The sequence below is a fragment of the Talpa europaea genome (assembly GCF_964194135.1).
Source record: "Talpa europaea genome assembly, chromosome: 8".
In the NCBI taxonomy this organism is placed as follows: Eukaryota; Metazoa; Chordata; class Mammalia; order Eulipotyphla; family Talpidae; genus Talpa; species Talpa europaea.
Genome location: NC_140075.1, coordinates 2,734,483 through 2,739,700, shown reverse-complemented (window position 1 = coordinate 2,739,700; position 5,218 = coordinate 2,734,483). Strand labels below are relative to the sequence as shown.

Genomic DNA, 5,218 nt, shown 5'->3' with positions numbered 1-5,218 from the left:
TCAGGTCCGCATAGACACTGCCTCCCCAGGTCGGGGCCTGCGCTGGGTTGGGGGACAGCGACCCCTGTCCGCCAGTGAGGGGCGCGGTGGATGCCAGGGATTCCCGGGCCGGGAGGTGACTACGGTCTTGGGGGGACGGTGTGACAGCAGCCGGGGAGCTCGGCGCTGACCGAGAAGCGGGGGCCGAGTCTGGGCAGCTGCGGGTGCCCCAGGACTGTCCCCCAGGGGCCGCGGCTGGGCGCCCAGGGCTTGATCCCCGCCCGGCTCCCCGCTCCGGGTCAGGCTGCCTCACCTGTCCCCTGCGCGGGTGGGGGCCGGGGGCTGGGGGGTGCTGCCGCCCACCGGGCCCAGGTCCGGGCTGGGGACCCTGCGCCCTGCCAGAGCACCCAGGGGACCCAGGATAGCAGCTTGAGCGGGGAACGGCGCAGGTGGCCTTCCAGGCACGCCCGGAGCCATCCCGGTGCCTGTGGGCTCCCCTGGGGTACCCCCCATCCCAGGGCACAGACACCCCGGCCGCGTGGAGGGAGTACAGGGGAGGCACGCTGGGGACAGATGGGCGTGGAGCCCCCCCTTTCCAAACCGCCCCTGTGAGTCCTGGTGCTCATCAGGCTAACAGGGTGCCTCCTCAGCGCCCGCTGCACACCCCGGGTCTTCCTGGGCTCCTCTGGGCGCCTGGGAGCACCTGTGACGTAGGGGGGCCCTGGGGGCCTGAGACCCATCGTGGGGACACCCTCGACTGCAAAACTATGGCCGCGCCCTGCAGGGGAGCCCCAGAGCAGGGTGCGCTGTGGAGGAGGTGATGGGGCTGGTTGGGGTGCGTGCTCCTCGCTAATCCCGCGAGGGCGCCAGGGTGAGGAGCCACAGAGGAGGCGCTGGCGCACACTGTGGACACCACAGGGGCCCCTCGGCTCCCGGACAGCCTCTGTCTGTCCCCGTGGGGACGGTCCTGCTAGGAGCAAGGTGGGAGGTGAGGGGAACCAGCAAGCAGAAGGGGGTGTGTCGGGGGAGGACCCGACGTGGGGGGTGAACAGGACGCCCCTGAGACGCGAGTCCTCCGCCCACTGCTTCAGTTCCAGGCCCAGGCCCGTCTCCCAGGGGCACTGGGGCTCCCCGCACACCCCCTGCCCCCCGCGCGGGCCACGTGCTGGGAGGACTGGACACAGGCGGGGTGGGCGGCGCGGGGTCCCCTCCGCGCAGGGGGTGGGGGCTGCAGGGAAAACCAGCAGAAGCGGTGCCCAGGCGGGCTTTAAGGGACGCGCTAGAGTCCCCAAGTCTGGCTCCTTGGCGGGGAGCGCAGAGGGTGCGTGCATAGAGGCTGGGGTGGGCAGCGACCCCAGGGGCAGCCGGCGCTCAGGCCCCTCCGCCCCCAGCGGCGCCTCAGCCCATCTGCCTGCTCCGCCCCTCGCTGTCCTGGGGGGTCTCCCCCACCACCCCCACTCCACCCAGCGGGTCCACGCAGCCGCCTGCCCTGACCCCACACTCAGTCAAGCCCGGGACACACAGCCGGGCCCCAGCTTAGCTCAGGGGCTCGTCCTGTTCCCAGGGACCCCGGGGATTTCTGAGCCCCAGCACCACCCGACCCCCCGGGGGAGCCCGCCTCAGCCCGCAGCTCTCTCCTCAGCCCGCAGGGAGCCCCGCCTGCTCCGCACAGCCCGTGCTGGGGCAGGGGTGGGCACAGGCCACAGCGCCTGCCTGGCAGGCCACCGACCCCCGCTGGCATCACCCCTGGGTGAGGCGGGTCACCCCTCCCGCTGCCCCCCAGGGCCTGGCCCGGCCCTGCCCCACTCCAACCAGGCATCATCGGGGTAGCGGGGCCGAGCCATGGGCGCCCCAGCACCCTTTCTGCGCCCCTGCCTCCGGGCTGCGCTGGGTGGGAGACCAGCCTCCAGCCACGGGGTGGCGGCAGCCTAGCCGGCTGCCTGCAGGGGGCGGCGCTCGGACACGCGGGCGGGGGGGGGGGGGTGGGGGGGGTGGAGGGTGGGGGGGGTGGCGGGCGGGGGGGCGCGGGGGACAGGGGGGCACCACGGGCACAGCCAGCCTCCGACACGGGTCAGACTCGCCACCGAGGCAGCGACGCCTCCAGCCACCAGGGCCCACCGCGGGGACAGCACCCCGGGGAGGGGCGTCTGGGGGACGGCAGGGGCGGGGGTCCGCAGGGACAGCAGCCTCAAGGCGCCACTTGGCCAAGGCGGCTGGTCCTGACCCCCCCGCCCTCTCCCCCGCCCACGGACCCCCAGTCCTTCCCGGGGCGCTCTCCTCTGCCCTCGTCTGTCTGTCTCTCGCCCCTGCCCCTCCCCCGCCCGTCCCTCCCTCCCGCCGCGAAACTTTTCCTAAAATTTCATTCGAAAAAAGCCTGGATCTCCGTCTCTGCAGACCAGTCCGGCATTCGGAAGCCCCGGCCTGCCTGCTGCGGGGCTGGCCGGGAAGCACCTCCTCCCGCTGCTGCCGGACGACCCCGCGGGCTAAAGGCGGCTTCTGTCCACCGGCCGCACGGGCTGGGCCGGCCACGCGCAGGGACGGGCCACGCAGCAGGACCCCTCGAGGGCGGCCGGGCCAGCGGGGTGGGCAGAGGTGCAGCGGGCAGCCAGAGCGGGAGGGCGGGAAGCAGCCCCATCCGCGGGCAGCCGGGGCCGCACCCTGGGCCCACGTAATGGCTTCACCTGAGCAGGAAGCCGCCCCTCGCTCTGAGGCTGCAGACGCGGCCCCTCCTCGTCATCGCTTTCCTGACGGCCTCTTTGAAGTCTTTGTTCCTCAGGCTGTAGATGACGGGGTTCAGCAGTGGGGTCACCACGGTGTAGAAGACGGAAATGATCTTGTGGATCTCGGGGGACAGGTGGGCATTGGGGCGCACGTGCATGGAGATCATGGTCCCGTAGTAGATGGTGACCAAGCCAGGTGGGAGCCACACGTGGAGAAGGTCTTGGCAGGGCCGGAGGCGGAGGGCATCCTGAGGATGGCGGCCACGATGAAGACACAGGACACGAGGGTGAGGAGGAAGCACACGCACAGCACGGAGACAGACAGGGCGAAGATGACCATCCCAGTGACATAGACACTGGATCAGGAGAGCTGCATCAGGTGGGGGCAGGTCGCAGAAGAAATGGTCGATCCGGTTGGGGCCATGGAAGTCCAGCCTGGAGATCATCATGCAGGGAAAGGCCCCGGTGCCCACCCCAGCCACCCAGGAACGGCCACCAGCTTGGTGCAGGTCTCGGAGTGCATCAGGAGGGGGTAGTGCAGGGGGCTGCAGATGGCCAGGTAGCGGTCATAGGCCATCGTGGCCAGGAGGAAGCACTCGGTGGCCCCGAAGAACACAAAGAAGTAGAGCTGGGCCATGCAGGCGGGGAAGGAGATGGCACGGCCCTGGGCCAGCTGGCCAGCGAGCACGGGGGAACGACGGTGGAGGTGTACGAGACCTCCAGGAAGGACAGGTGCTTGAGGAACTTGTACATGGGTGTGTTCAGCCACCGGTATGTCTCACCGCGGCGATGATGACGACGTTCTCCGCCACCATGAGCACGTAGATGAGCAGAAAGATGGCAAACAGCAGGGACTGCCACTCGAGAAGGTTCTGGAACCCCAGCAGCTGAAACTCAGTGACAGCAGACACATTTGGGGGCTCCATTGCCTGCGGAGAGTAAGAGATCTTGGAAAGCACTGTGGACAAGGCGTGAAATCCCTCGGTGCTGTCTGGAACGTGAGAGACTGTCTTTGAGCACTCCCGTCTCCACGACAGCTTTCTGGAAGAACACGCACAGCTCCACCTGGCATTTAGACCACTGTGGTTTCAACCCACTAGGCGAAGGGGGCACAAGAGTTGGGGGAGGGCCTCAGCAAGTGCCACTCACCAGGCTCTCTGAGATCTAGAAGTTCCAGGTTCAACACCACAGGTAAGAAGGGGCTCACTGAACCGAACTCAAGAAATACAATTAATAGCTGGGCCTCCCTGGTGGTGCAAGGGTTAAGTCTCAGCACTGTGAAGCTGTCGCCAGCCACTAAGGCATGAGTTCAATTCCTGGCCAGGGAGTGACCCACTGGGAGAGGCAGACCTCTCCTGTCTCCCCTCTACTCCGCTCAGCAGTGTGTTTCAGTAGATCCGCCTGTTCTGCTCCCCACTCTCTCTGGTCTCTGGTAAATCCTCTCACCCACCCTCCAACCTTTGGCCTGTATCCCAGTTCTTGTATGCATAAATAAATAAACCTTTAAAAAATTAATCGCTATGTTTTCCTGGAAAGGGCCTGAGCCCAGGCCCTTTACTCCCACAGATGACCCTTGTCTGGAAACTGGTCACACCTGGCCTCAGTATTTATGGACACCTCCTCCGGGCACCTGAGCATCTGACTGTGTCTGTGTGTGTCTGTGTGGCCAGGGCTGAGCCAGCCTGCATCTCCACCGGTACCTTCTCACCCAGGAGGACACCAGATTAGTCATCGGACTTGGTGTCCAGTCAGCACGTCACCCCTCCTTTTTTTCAAGGTCTAGCCTAGTTATGGATGAAGCCAGCATCTGCCCGCCATCAGGGGCTTCCCTCATCAAGGACTGAGCATGACATCACCTCTGTAATGCCCAGGCCCAGGGCTCCAGCCACAGGCCCTTCTGCCTCCCTCCCTCCCCCCTAGTGACTATTTCAGGCGCTTCTCCAAAACCTTCCAAGACTTTTTGTGTAGGAAAGTGATGAAGCTGAAGTACCCAGAGGCCCTCCTTCACCAGCCACCGCCTCCACAGGAGCCCGATGGTCGGTGTATCACCCCGTCCACCCCCCTCTCCCGCAGAGGCTGCACCTGAGCCAGCTTTGGCTTTATTTGGTCTCTTGCCCAAATTAAACAACACCCCCCTGGAAATGCCGCATGCCCCCAAGGAGTGCCGCCCCTCCCACATGACTGCTCCAGTCTCCCTGCACCCCAGGCACACCCGTCCTTCCTCCTGGGAAAGTGGACAGAGCAGCTGCCACAGCAGAGTCCTCTGCTAGGCTGGAAACCAGGGCACAAAGCAGACGCCTAGGAGAGGGGCTTGGGCTTGAGGCTGCATGGAGCTGCCAGCTCAGGGCTCTGGAGCCACTGTCTCTGGAGCTCTGCAGTGAAAAAGGCCCCTGGCTCCACCTGCTGGCTGTGCCCAGGAGCTGGCCCTGCTGCGTGGTGTCTGCTCTCTGTGCCTAGGGCCGGCCTGCCCTGCTCCCTCCCAGCCGCTCCCCCTCCTCCTCAGAGGCACCAGACCTCTG

The 5,218-nt window shown here is 66.4% G+C and overlaps 1 pseudogene across 1 annotated transcript; it reads right to left on the bottom strand.

Moving 5' to 3' along the window:
- Positions 1-2,656: 2,656 nt before the first annotated feature.
- On the bottom strand, positions 2,657-3,625 carry LOC311176151 (olfactory receptor 11L1-like; annotated as a pseudogene). The gene has a single exon. The product of its transcript is annotated as an olfactory receptor 11L1-like (transcript).
- Between the last annotated feature and the right edge of the window lie 1,593 nt (positions 3,626-5,218).